The sequence below is a fragment of the Tupaia chinensis genome, unplaced genomic scaffold (assembly GCF_000334495.1).
Source record: "Tupaia chinensis unplaced genomic scaffold, TupChi_1.0 Scaffold143811_1, whole genome shotgun sequence".
Taxonomy (NCBI): domain Eukaryota; kingdom Metazoa; phylum Chordata; class Mammalia; order Scandentia; family Tupaiidae; genus Tupaia; species Tupaia belangeri.
The window spans coordinates 416327-431106 of record NW_006203661.1 but is presented as its reverse complement, the minus strand read 5'-3'; positions in this window follow the sequence as shown (position 1 = coordinate 431106).

Genomic DNA, 14780 nt, shown 5'->3' with positions numbered 1-14780 from the left:
GAAAGAGAGAGAGAGACAGAGACAGAGACAGTGAAATGGGAAGTGAAGAACCAATACTCTGGGAAGATGGCTGCCCTGCAATACCTTCTCCATTCTCCTCTTGGAGTTTTGAGCATGCATGCACGTGCGCCCTGTGTGATTTTCAAACCCGCAGGTTAGGAACTCAAACCACAGTCAGTGCTTTTCAGCTCAGCTCCTAGCAAAAGCCAGAATCCATGTGCATCTGAAGTGGGCCCAGTCCTGCCCACTGCAGATGCACTGGAAAGCCTCTGCCCCAAACCTCTCCTTCTAGCTCAACTCTCAGTGAAAGCCAGAATCCATGTGCATCTGAGGTGGGCCCGGTCCTGCCCCTTTAACTGGAAAGCCTCTGCCCCAAACCTCTCCTTCTAGCTCAACTCTTAGCAAAGAAGGTGGTCTCTGCTTTCTTTCTATCTCTGTCACCCTCTCTCTCCCACTCCCTTTTTCTCAACATTTTTCTTCATACATGTGTGTGTGTGTGTGTGTGTGTGTGTGTGTGTATAACATCTGTAGGTACTGTCTCTTGTCTCTGACCTCTCCTTTCTCTTGCTAATTTCAGAATCCATGTGCCTCTGAAGTGGACCCAGTCCTGACCCTTTCATGTGGCATGCTAGCATGCCAAGCAGTTCTTATTTTTTTTCTTTTTAAAAATGTTTTTACTTTTTTTCATTGTTTTGTCTTTTACCCTTTGTTTTCTTTCCTTTACCTGAATTTCTCACCTTGCTTCACAACTTCTACACTTTCAATGTCTAAACAGTGCACAGTAGCAAAACATCTGAATACTTTAGGGTCATAGAAACCTCAACCCCTATTGAACTGCTACGCAAAGGAAGAAACTCATCTTCATAATCTGAATTCAAATTCCTTTCCGTGGTTACCACATTGCAAAACACAGAAGTAGAAGAGAAATAGGCATAGAAGTACCTCACAGTAAAGTGAAGTTTACACTAGCAGGAATTTCCAACAAATTAGCCACATGTGAATATACCCCCGAATGACTAACAATCAGAGAAGAGAGACTGCGAAGTGAGCAGCTGGGAGAAATACAGAGCTGCAGGGAGCACAGCTCATCTCCTCCCACACACCTCTGAATTCTTAGCTGAAACCCTGCAGCTCAGGCCAGGTGCATCCATTCCCTAGAAACTGTGAAGCTTTTGTAATATCCAGTTCCATTGATGAAAGTGCAGGTTGCTTAGTAAGGATCAGGGAAACGAAGCTGCAGAAATATCGCAGTTCATCTCCTCCTGCATGCCTCTAACACTCAGAATTAACTCCAAGAAAGAAGAAAGTAGTGTATAATCCGTCAGATGAACAGAAACCACTGCAGAGGCACAAAAGAAATATGGAAAACCAAGGAGATATCTCTCCCCCAAGGGGAAAGAACGGCCCTTTCTCATCCTCAAACAGTACAATGGAACTCATGAAAATGTCCGATAAAGAATTTAGAATGGTCATAGTGACAAAGGTAACATAGATGCAAGAGAAGAGGGACAATGAACTTCAGGAGATGCAAGAGAAAGGAGGCAATGAGTCCCAGGAGGGAGGAAATTCTTGCGCAATCTCAAAGTGGAAATGCACACATAAAAAGGAATCCAATGGAACTGATGGAGATGAAGGCTGTAATACAGGAAATCGAAACCTCCTTTGAAAGTATTAAACATAGATTAGATCATGCAGAAGATAAAATCTCAGATGTAGAAGACAAACTCCTGATCTGGAAAAATTCAACAAAAAGACTGAGAAAATAACCCCCCAAAATGAGCACAATATACAAGTAATACTAGATACCATTAGATGCCCAAACATCTGGATAATTGGTTTTCCAGAAGGTGAAGAAACTAATCAGGGCGTTGATAATCTAGTCCATGAAATCCTGGAAGAAAACTTTCCAAACCTAAAGAGGTATTCAAATATTCAGACCCAAGAAATATAAAGGACCCTATATAGAATCAACCCAAGAAGATCTTCTCCAAGGCACATCACAGCCAGATTGACCAAAACCACAGACAAAACACTGAAATCGTCAAGAGAGAAACATCAAGTTACTTTCAAAGGATATCCCATCAGGCTGACATCGAGCCTCTTGTCAGAAACAATGCACGCAAGGAAAGAATGGGAAAATATATTGAAAGTGTTAAGTAAAAAACAATTTTTAAAAATTACTATAAGATAAATTACTATAATTACTATAATTTTTTAAAAATACTATATTCAGCAAGACTATCCTTCATAAGGAGAGAAAAGATAAAAACATTCTCAGATAAACAAAACCTGAAAAAATTTGCCAACACCAGACCAGCTCTTTGAGAAGTTCAGAAGGGAGTGCTGTATCAGGAAAACTAAAGATAGGCCGACAAATGAACAAAAAATGACCAAGAAAGAGGTCAACTTAATGGTACGAACAAGTTCTGAAATATCAGTAGTAACGTTGAATGTTAATGGAAAGATTAGACCACAGTGACACTTAAAATTCAACAAAAGAGAGATTACGTGAGACTGAACTGTGAAATAGAATTCTATGACATTTTCCTAAAACATTACTGATTTTATTCTATGGTTTGTCTCTTGGATTTAAGATTTTTTTTTTTTTTGAGTGGTTGATAGGTTCAGCAATTTGTTTAAAAAAATATTTTTTTAAACTGAAACATGAACTTTTCTCCCTTCCTAACCTCTCTGTAATTGGAAAATTTTTGTGAGCATTTTTATTTTGTGGCAGAATGGTTATTTGCATAAGTTCAATAATATAAAAGTATCTGTTGCCTTGCATCAGAAATTGAATTCTTATGGGGCTTTGTGCAAATAACAGACCAAATTGAGATTAACCTAATATTTTTGTTTTCAAGTAAGTTGGTTTATACCTCTCATTAGTAAAAAGGGGAGTGGAGACAGAAAAAAAAATGATTTAGAAGAAAATTACAGTGCACTTGCCCCTAGATTCTAGCTTTATTCATACTTTTAGTTTAAGATCTGTGAACCAATAAAATTTGGAAAACAAGTTTAATTTGGAAGGGAGGGAGGAGAAAGGGGAAGAAAAACAGGTAAAAGTATGCTTAACTGACAAAAAATGAGAAGCTATTTGCTGATGATAATGTATATAGTAATATCTTTGTCTTGACTGACACGAATGCTATTTGTGCTGGAAATAGAAAGGTATATGGAAAGACGTGATTAAATGTAAATACATTTTTTAAAACTAAATTAAACACACACACACACACACACACACACACACACACACACACAAACACACGGTCAGCCATGTGGGAGTCCAGTGACATAACCACTATGCCATCTGCTGGTCCCTACAATTCCACTTGTTATAGTATTAAAAAGAACAAAAATATTTAGGAATAAACTTAACTAAGGACATATAAAACTTGTATACTGAAAACTGTGAAACATTGTTGAAAAAAATGAAAAAAATCAGAAATAAATGGAATGACATCTGATGTTCATGGATTAGAAGACATAAATTAGTTTAATTTATTGCTAATACAGTGATGAAAATAGGTGAATTCTGCTCAAAATAATCTGTAGAGTCAATTCAATTACTATTAAAATCTTAACATTTTTTGCACAAATAGAAAATTTTATTATAAAATGCATATGAAATCTCAAGAAACTTTGAATAGCCAAAACAATCTTCAAGAAAACAAAGTTGGAGGACTCACACTTCCTGATTTCACAACTTACTACCAAACTACAGTAATCAAAACTACAGTACAAACAGTGTGGTATTGGTGTAAAGATGGACTCAGAGGTCAATGGAGTAGGACGCAAAGCCCAGAAATAACCCTCGTGTATACAGTCAATCTTTTCGGGAAGAGTGTCAAGCCTATTCAATGGGGAAAGAGCAGCCTTTTCACAAATAGTGCTGGACTCTTACCTTATACCATAGAAAATGAATCGAAGATCTAAACATATGAACTAAAACTAGAAAACATAGTTTTGTAGAAACTGTAGTAGAAAAACTTCAAAACACTGAATTTAGCAATGATTTCTTGACTATGACACCAAAAGCATAGGCAAAGACAGAAAAAATAGATAACTTTGACTTAGTCAAAATGAAAAACTTTTGTATATTAAAGGATAAAAATCAATAAAGTGAAAAGGAAACCCACAGAATGGAAGAAAATATTTTCAAATCATGTATCAACAAGAGACTGATATCCAAAATAAATAAAGATCTACAACTCAACAACAACAAAAACAAGCCAATCAAAAATGGGCAACTGACTTGAATAGACATTTCCCCAAAGAAAAGGTACAAATGGCTGATATGCATGTAAACAGATACTCGATGTCACTAATCATTAGGGAAATGCAAATGAACACCACAGTGAGATCCCACCTCATACCTATTAGGATGGTTATTCAAAATAACAAATCAAAAGCACAAGTGTTAGCGATCCTGTGGAGAAGTTGGAACTCTGTGTACTGCTGGGGGTGCAAATGGCGCAGTTGCCATGGTGGTCCCTCCAACATTTAAACATAGAATTATCCTATGATCCAGCAATTCACCTTCTGCATATATACCCTAAAGAACTGAAAACAAGGATTCAGAGATACTAACGTATACTAATGTATATACCAATGTCCACAGCAGTATTATTCACAACTGCTAAATTCGGAAATGGCCAAAATGCTTATTGATGAATAAATGAACAAATCATGGTCTATACATGTAATGGAATATTATTGAGCATTAAAAAGTGATGAAATTCTGAATCATGCTTTAATGTTGATGAACCTTAGACATAGGTTAAGTGAAATAAGCCAGACACAAACTTTTGGAATTAAATAGTTCCACGTACACAAATGATCTAGAATAGGAAAATCGATAGAGACAGAAACACAATAGTGATTGCCACACGCTGGGAGGAGGAGAGAGTGAGGAGCTGTGTAACAGGAAGGGAGCATCAGTTTGGTATGACGAAAATTTCTGGAGATGGATGTGGTGAAGGCTGCAGTACAACGTGATTGTATTTACTTAATACCATTAAACTGTACACTTAAGAATGGTTAAAATAGCAAGTCAAATGGTATGTGTACCTCACTGCACAGTGATCCTGTCACTGCACAGGGACCACAGGGTTGGTACGCAATGCTGTTGCTGAGTGTCTCGTCTAGGACCCCTGCGGAAATCCGCCAAGGGTAACTGATGACACCTGCTCATGGTGGGAGGCCACAGTGACTTGTGGGAGTCATCGACTCACTCTAAATAAAGCAGATTCACTAAAGGAAAAAACATGGGCTGCAATTGCAGGAAACCTTCCTGAACACACCATTATTGTATTAAATTCTCCCAACCAGAAGCTCTCATTACATGAGTGCTTTGCCCATGTCTGGAACTCTATCTTGTGGTCAAAAAAGGAAAATTTTGTTGAGCACATATACTGCATGTAGAGAAAAAGAGCCCAACTTTTAAAAAATGCTTCAAAGCACTTAAGAAATGCTATGCCGGACATTCTCCAGGAGACTGGACGGTTATTGTGCACGGCTTTGACTAACAGCCCCCTCTATGGTGTGGGCTCCATTTTAAACCACCTGGCTCTAAGGTTGAGAAGTGGGTGTGGCTTAGGAATGCCCAAATTAGCAGCAAGTCTGCATGAATGGTTTTTCCTCCTTGTAATAATAATGTCAAGGCTGTTATTACACTTGGCTCTGTGGGGGCTTGGAAGAGTTTCTCAGAAGGGAAGTGCTTCCAGCTCTGAGGCTCTTTCAAGAGCTCATTCCCATGTACTTGCTGGAAACTTTCAGGAAACCGCATTCCTTTTCAGTCCCCGTTCAGCAACGCGATCTCTGCAGCCAGAAGGCTGCCCAGACCACCTCATCAGCAGGCCTGGGAATGGAATGTGACCACCAGGCGAATGCGCTGAGGCTGGGTCTTGTTTCCATGTTGTGTTTGTGAGTCAGAGAGAAAAGCAATAACGCTGTCTCCTGAGACATTTTGTCAACCCCCAGCACATTTCAAAGGACTCACAGTCTCTAACCATCACAGGACTCGAAGTCTCTGACCGGGATGAGGGGAAGTGGGACTGGAGAGGACAAGGGTGTCCGGTTCTGCCTCGTAGTGGCCAGAGCGGGCCTGGACTTAGGTCGGGAGGTATTCAGTAGGTGTCAGAAAACCCTTAGAACTCTTGGAAACAATCAAACCAAAGGAAATTCAATATAAGAAGAGCAAGGTGGTGATTGCTCATTTTAGGATTCAGTGTTGAGAAAGGGGTTGGGAGTGGGGAAGAGCATCAATTTCTGAAAAATGAGGTAGGAATTTTGAATGTTACATAATTTTGCCTGCATGATTTATTTAGTTTAGAAAATCCAGTAAAGGAAATCTTAACACAGAGCAAGACCCTCCAACAAATTGTACCACGCGGGTTATTACATAGCATCACAAGTCAGCTTGGTGTCGGGGAAACAGGCGGTGGTGACGAAGCTCCTTACCACACAGAGGACAGTCCCAGTGGGCTAGCCCTTTCACTTGGTGTCATTTTCATTTAATTGGGTAAGTGTCCTGGGGGAGTTTGACAGAGGGGAGGCTGGATGGTGAGAGCAATGCTATTCAAAGGGCTGGTGGCAGTCAGTGGTCAGACGTGGCACAAGCTTTGTTTTCCCAGGCATGAACTCACCCAAGTACTTAGCATTCTATGTAAAACGGTTCAAGTCGATTTCCTCTCTAAGATCTGTAAACTGAAATGACTTGAGTCATCCGAAATTCTAGGTGGCAGCGGAACATATGGAGAAAGGCCCTTTGGTCCCTGGACTTCTCGCTGTGGTAAGAATCTCGCCTTCCCCCCCCTGCTCTTCAGAGAAAGAACTACAGGCCGAACTGGGCTCTGGGAGACAGTGGAGCCTACATTTGCTGGAAAAACGAGCGCAGAGAGACAGCTGCTGGGGGCTCCTGCCACAGCGGAAACCGTTTTTCCTGTAATTTCTGACTTAGGTTTACTAGCGACACCTCTGTGTGGGCGCTGCGTGGTTTGCGGTGTGCAGGCACCGAATCGACGACGTAGACACACCGTCTGCAGCGTGTCTTGCCATTTATTGCGCTGAACTGTTGCACCTCATTTCACTCCACTCCAGCTCTTCTTCTCTCTCTCTTTTCAATTGCTCACCAGGAAGAGCGAAAGAGAGAAAGAGAGAGAGAGAGAGCATGCCCTGTTCCTCCAGCCCTCCTTCTCGTAGGGGTTTTGGGACGGTGTAAGTTCTCAAGCTGCCAAGGCTAGGGTTCAAAGCGTAGTTGGCCATGTGCACTTCAGCTCCCTTAACTGCTATGGGGCTGGCCCTAGGCTCTTTAATCATAAGCTTTTGCTAAGTGCTACATAGGCTCTCTGTGTTTTCTAAACAACAATTATTGTTGGGACCAGCAGATGGCATAATGGTTACATCGCTGGACTCTCACATAGTTGACCACGGTTCGAGTCCCGAACCTGGCAGCTTAAAACTGATGCCAGACACATGTGTATGCGTGCCCAAGATCCCGAGAGGAAGAGAAGGGAGAAGAGATCGCAGCACGGCTATCCTCCCGGGGAGGTAATTTCTTGCTTTTCGTCTCTCTGTCTCTCCAGCAAGCACATGTACCCTATAGCAAAAACCTCTAAAAATAAAATGATAGTTTAGACTTACACGTATGTTTGTCAGTGTCTGTGTTCACTGATGCCTCTTGCTTTGTTCTTCTGGCTGCATCTCCCACTTTCCTAACATACATCAGTTAGCAATTATCTTAGACGGTTTACGAATGGTAAGCTCGTTTTGCCTGAAAAAGTCTATTTTGTTCTCTCTTACGTAATGGTTTGGCTAAGTAGAGAACTCAGGTCAGCATGATTCTCTCTCCATACTCTGAAGATACTATTTCATTGTCTCTGGCCTCTTTCTTTTGGGGAATTTGTTCTCAATCTAAATGTCTTTTTTTAGAGAGATTTTTTGCTATAGGGCATGTGTGCTCACTGGAAAGACAGAGTGAGAAGACAGAAGACAGACAGACAGACAGAAAGTGGGAAATCACCTCCCAGGGGAAATGGCCATGCCACAATCCCTTCTCCTCCATTCTCCTCTTGTGATCTTGGGCAGGCATGCACATGTGCCTGGCATGAGTTTAAGCCACTATGTCTGGGACTTGAACTGTGGTCAACTACTTGGGAGTCCAGCGACGTAACCATTATGCCATCGGTTGGTCCCCTCTATGGTTACTTTTAACATTTTGCTTCTCTCCTTGGTGTTTTGAGTGGGTCTAAGTACAGATTTTATATTAAATAATTATTGATTTAATTGTATTTATTCAATCATTTATTTTAATTTGACCAGACACACACACACAGAGGGAAAGTGAGCCAGCAGGCCAGCAGGTCCGGGACTCAAACCATAGTCCACCATGTAGGAGTGTCCAGAGCCTTAATCACCACGCCACCTGCTGGTCCCCAATACAGATTTATTTTTAACCTTTTCAGTTGAGACTTGGTGGGACTCTTCATTCTGAGTATTTTTCTTCAATGTAGAATTTTCTCAGGGGTTTTCTGCTTAAAGTATTGTCTCATCTCTATCCTGTATTTTCTTCTTGAGCGTTCTCAGAGCCATTTTATCACCTAGAGACACTACATTCAGATATGTTAGAACACAAAGATGTCTGAGTACACGAGAGGGGTTTTCCCTGCGGCCAGTCTGGAGGTGGCCCACGTGGCGGTCAGCCCCCGCGCCACCGTCCTCCCCATGTCAGCAAGGTGATGCTCCACAGACTCAACCGCAAGGCACAGCTTTTAAAGAGCGTCCTCAGGAGCGTCTCGGGGAAATTTCTGCTTCTACTTCGTTGGACAGAGCAGTGTCACTCAGTCACTCCTCTGCTTTGGGGACCTGCACGATGATTCTTTTCATTTTAAAAATGTATTTGTGTTTACTCTTCTGTGAGTACAAAAAAGAGAGAAACGCATCTCCAACAAGGCCTGGTGCCGCGACGCCGGCCTCCGCCGGCCCTGGGGTGGGGCAGTGTCTGCGAGGGCCAGCCAGGCAGTGCCACGCCCTCCTGCTACGCCACTGTCTGGCCCCAGATCATTCTTTTCAGCTGGACATATTGTCGTCCAAACTAACCAGCAGCCTGCGAGGACAGAGGGAAGGATGGACACTGCCAGCCACAGCAGGCTCTGCTCTGCATGTGGGGCCCGGCGTGCTCCCTCGTCTCTTGGTGCAGCTTTATGCTATTTTCTCTTTGTCTCTCTGCGTCTCGAGATTCCAGCTGGCTTCCTGAGATACATATTCTAGTTTACTAACTTGTTCTTCAGCTATATCTAGCTTGGTATTCAAATATATATATATATATATATATATAAAGTTTTTTGCCATGAGGTGCATGAACTTGCTGGAGAGAGCAAGGCAGAGAGAGGGAAAGGGAGAAATCACCTCCCCCCCGCCGCCCCCCGGGAGGATTGGCCACACCATAATCCCTCTCCTCCATTTTCTTCTCAGGTTTTGAGCATGTATGCACACATGCCCTGTGTGATTTTTCAAGCCGCCGGGTCTGGACTTGAACTACAGTTGACCATATGGGAATCCAGTGCCTTAGCCATTGCACCACCTGCTGGTCCCTCAATCATATAATTTTAACAGCAATAACTATTTTTCTTTGTGTTCTAGTTTTTCAAAGCTGCTTATTCTTTTGAAGCATCTTAATATTATTTGTGTGGATTCTATTCTTGACTTTTTCAATCCTTTAAAATATCCGTAACTTTCTCAGCATATCCTATTATTTCAAGTCCTAGAGTACGCTGATCAGTTCATGGTAAACACGTCCTGGTGTGTTCAAAGCTGTTCCCTGGAGGGGGCTTTCTCCTGACCTCCGGTGCAGTGACTGGAAGAACTGTCCTCAGCGCGTTGGCTGCACGCGTGTCCAGTGCCTGGCTGTCAGCCACGGGAGGCTTGGGACCAGGCTGCTCCCCCAGCACGTCAGCACAGCCCCAGTCCAGGGGGCAGGCCACGAGGCTCCTGCAGCCTGATGCCCAGCTGCCCTGAAGGGGCTCCCGCTGTCTCGCCCTGCACGTCTCCCATGCACCCCAGGCCTGGCAGGCTCTGATGGCACAGAGCTCCCAGCTAGGCTGGCCCAGCTCAGCACTGTGCACGGCCGGGGCTCTGCGAGGGGTTGGGACCTCAGTTGGAAGCGAGGACTGAGTCTACGGACCTCAGGGAGCCTTAGACGTCCTTGTGGCCCCCACACTGGAGCTTCAGGCTCAGCTTCAGCAGCAGGTGTGTGGGTCTTGGGGACTGGACTGTCAGCTGGTGAGTCCAGGTGACACATGCTCTCCAGGGGAGCCCGACAGTGACACGGCAACAGGACACAAAGTGTGAGGCTGACCTACACTAAAGGTTCTGGATTTATGTCCAGAGACTTCCCTGAATGTGTGAGTGTGCAAAAGCCCACAACCCAGGGCTGGCTGGCTGCAGTACAGCCTCTGTCTCTGTCTCTCTTCTCAGAGAGATAAAAATAAAGAAAACGAAAGGAAGACGATAATCCAAGAAGGTAGAAAATGGTGTTGGCTTTATTTATTTACCTGCCTGTGACTCTTGAGAGCTGAGGCCCTGTCTTGCAATGACTTTCCCGTGGAGCTTTCATTGACTGCCCACTGTACACGAGCCTGTCCTGGGTACGAGGGACTCTCGCTGGTGCAGGGCCCTGGCCCGTGTAGGAGGCCCTGTCTGTGTGGGAGGCCCTGTCCATGTGGGAGGCCCCCATCCCGTGCAGGGGCCCCATCTGTATAGGAGGCCCTATCCGTGTAGGAGCCCCATCCGTGTAGGAGGCCCTGTCCGTGTAGGAGCCCCATCTGTGTAGGAGCCCCTGTCCATGTAGGAGGCCCTGTCTGTGTAGGAGCCCCATCCGTGTAGGAGGCCCTGTCTGTGTAGGAGGCGCTGTCCGTGTTGGAGGCGCTGTCCGTGTAGGAGGCCCTGTCTGTGTAGGAGCCCCTGTCTGTGTAGGAGGGGCTGGGTGTAGGAGCCCCTGTCTGTGTAGGAGGCGCTGTCCGTGTTGGAGGCGCTGTCCGTGTAGGAGGCCCTGTCTGTGTAGGAGCCCCTGTCTGTGTAGGAGGCGCTGTCCGTGTTGGAGGCGCTGTCCGTGTAGGAGGCCCTGTCTGTGTAGGAGCCCCTGTCTGTGTAGGAGGCGCTGTCCGTGTTGGAGGCGCTGTCCGTGTAGGAGGCCCTGTCTGTGTAGCAGGTGCTGTCCCGTGTAGGAGGCCCTGTCCCGTGTAGGAGGTGCTGTCCCGTGTAGGAGCCTTGTCCATGTAGGAGGCCCTGTCCTGTGTAGGAGGCCCTGTCCCGTGTAGGAGGCGCTGTCTGTGTAGGAGCCTCGTCCATGTAGGAGGCCCCGTCCGTGTAGCTGTCCCATGTGGTGGCCCTGACTTGTGCTGGGCACTGCCCTGTGCTGGTCAGCAGACGTGAAGAGCTGGAGGATCAGCTGTCCTGGGCAGAGAGGATGACCCGCCCTGCTCTGTGGACCAGGCCCTTAGCCGAGGCACCGAAGTGGCCCAGGGAAGGGGGGAGCGCAGCTGGGGACGAGGACCCCCTGGGAAGCGGCACTAGGCTTGGGCCTGGACACACAGGCGGAGTGCTGGGAGCTGAGAGGAGCGTTGGGAAGCGCCCCGCCCACGCTGGCCTCGGCCCACATGCGCCCTCCCTGCCACCCCATCTCAGCCACCAGCTCGCTTCTCGCTGATGGCACTAGGTGGCGGGTTCCCGTGTCCAGGCCCAGCTTCTGCCATGGACTGCCAGCTTCCTGAAAGCAGACTCCTCACCCTGGTCACTGTCGTGTGCCCAGAGCAGAGGACAACATTTAGCACACGATAGGACCAACGGACTTCAGAAAGTTTGTGGAAAGATGGAATCAGTACAGATTTATCTTGGCGGAAGATTTTTTCAAAATCCATGCATAGTTTGGGGGCCAGCAGGTGGCGTAGTGCTTAAGGCACTGGACTCCCACATGGCTGCCCACAGTTTGAGTCCTCGACCCGGAGGCTTGAAACTCATGCTGGGCGTGCGTGTGTGCCCAAAATTCAGAGAGGAGAGTGGAGGACAAGCCACTGCCGTGGGACCACCCCCTGGGGTGGTTTCTCACTTTCTCTCTCTCCAGGGAGCACAGGTACCTTATAGCAAAAATTCCTAAAAAAGGAAAACAGAATGGTGTGCGTAGCTTTTTCTTTCTTTCTTTCTTTCCCCACCCGCATTTGCCGTGCTCTTCTGGAGATTCCTTGTAGGTGACCAGCCTGTGGGTGGACTGGCATCCTGGATCCCGGAAGCGGAGGACAGGCCAGTTGCCGCAGATTGTCCCTCCGAGTGAGCAGCGCTGGAGGTGGCTGTGTCTCCTGCCCAGCTGCGCAGCCCAGGAGCTCGACGCTGCCTCAGGAGGCACCCCCGGCCCCCAGCCTTGCCCTCGCAGCAGTCAGGGTGCTTTCTCCCCTTGTCTGATGTGCTCCTCTCCCCTTTCACCAAAGTCTACGGAGTGTGTTCATTGTGTCCGCCGGGTCACCCACGAAGCCAGGGCTGGTCATCCCCCCTTCCGCCCGGCTGTGCCTCTCTTCTGGTTCACTTCACCCAGAAGTCTTCACATCAACCAGGTTTGCTTTGTGTTAAGCAGATGTGGGACCCCTCTTACAGTTAAAAATCAGAAAAAGAAAAAAGAGCTAAGAAGGGAAAACGAGAGAGAAAACAAGAGAGAAAGAAGCGAGAGGGAGAGGAGGAAAGCCGTCTTGCGTAGAGACGGGAGAGCTCAGAGCCTTCCCCTCCCCGGCCCTGGGACCTCATCAGGCAGCCAACAGGAAACTTCCTCTGTCCCGGTTCTTTGAAAACCAAAGTGACCCGCTCACTTTCGAGCTGAGCCTGGAGCTCAGGGTCAGCAGGGTGGGTCTGAGGCTTCCGCAAACCCTGTGTGGCACTGCCCGGAGTGCTGGCTGGCACAAGGCCGCACACGGGTGTTTGCTCAGAAGCCAGCTGGCAGCCCTGCGGCAGCTATGGGAAGTGGGGGGCAGCTAGTGGGTCCTTTTCGTGCCCACGAACTTTCTTCTCCTGAGCAGCCTGAGGGAGCTGCAGCAGCACCCCCGCCTCGTGAGTCAGGGCCAGGCCAGGCCAAGCAGGGCAGTGTCTCCAGGCTGCCCCTCAGTGCTTTCAAAGAAAGACATTCCCGCTGTCTTCAGAGGGGTCATCCTTTTGTTCTCTTTCCAGAAGGTCACAGGACTGGTCAGCCTCCTCCAGAGCAGGCGAGATTCCTCAGGAGTTCCCTGGAATTGTGCTTCTGTTCTCTGTCAGGCCACAAGTGGTTGGCTGTCCTGTTTACAAGCTACCCTGCAGCTTCTCGGAGTGACCTGGTTTCAGAGAGCTGGTTCCAGGTGGAACATGAAAGCGTCCAGGCTTCCCGGACGCAGAAGGCCTTTGTCTGCAGGCAGAGCACCCGACGGAGGGAGCGCGAACGCTGCGAGAGGGCTGCTGGGCACCAGCTCTCCCCTAAGGCCCCGGGGCCGTGTGCCCATGTGCAGCCCAGCACACCTCCAGCACACTGGGCACTGACGCCGCGCGGACCCCAGGACGGGGAACACCTGCGGGTGTCCTTGGTGTCCAGGGAAAGGCGGCAGCAACTCCCTGGGCTACCTTTACCCCGGGATCGGCCGTGGGCGGCAGGTTTTAGCCATTTGGCAAGAGAGTCACTGGGTGTCCTGTGCTGCTGTGGAGGGGAGAGGCACCAGGTGAGGAGGGTTTAGAAGTTCTGCTGGCGAGGACGACCAGAAGCTGCCTTCCTAACTGGAAAGTACTGGGGCAGACTCGATAGCAGTCTCTCCCCTTCTCCTCCACAGCACCGACGGGCCGATGGCTCTCTCTCTTTCGTCCTTTCTTTTTCTCTTTTTTCTTTCTTTCTTCCTTATTTTTTATTTTCTTTCTTTCTCTCTTTCATTCTTTCTCTTTTTTCCTTTCTCTTTCTTCTTTCTTTCTTTTGTTGTTAGAAGGTGCAGCACTTGCCAGAGAGAAAGAGAGATAGAGAGGGAATGTGAGAAATCACATCACCCCTGGGTGGGGTGGCCACACTACACTCCTGTCCCCTCCACTCTCCTATTTCCGTATACACGCACATGCGCCCGGAATGCCTCTCAAGTCACTGGGTCCGAGACTCGAACTGCACGGTCGGCCTGTGGGTTTCAGCTGCCTAACCTTCATGCCACCTGCTGGCCCCTTCGATGGCTTTTTAAAAGAACTTTGAGGAGTACAGAAGGAAAGGTCTCCTGTGCAATCTGCCTAACGACATGCCTTTGTATCTGCCGCGGTCGCGCGAGTCTCCGGACTGTCTGCCGGATGGGCGCGTTCGTGATGGGTGCGGGAAACGAGGGTAGAAGCTGCTTAGAGATTTCAAAACGCCAGTGCCCTGCAATTCCAGGGCCTTATGGAAGTTTGGGAAGTTCTCCCAGACCCCGTGGGAGAATAACAACAGAGTGTAGAAGAGATGCCTGGAATGTGGAAGAGATAGAGATGAAAGAGGAACGAACAGGAAATCCTCGCGGCGCTTCGTTCTCAAGTCCCATTAAAGATAAAGGCCGGAGTTAATGCGAGCGCTGAGCCCACTTTATCCGCCTGTATTCTGGCTCCACGTCAGCCTCCCACAGGCAGACTGGGCTGCAGGCTCCCACATCTGACGGTTCTGACTCGTACCACGCAGGAGGGCAGTGGATTTTGTTAGGAGCTGCTGATAACCTGTCATCCACATGAAACATTTTCACTTTGTGGTCCTTGAAAATGAAGGCTGTGCT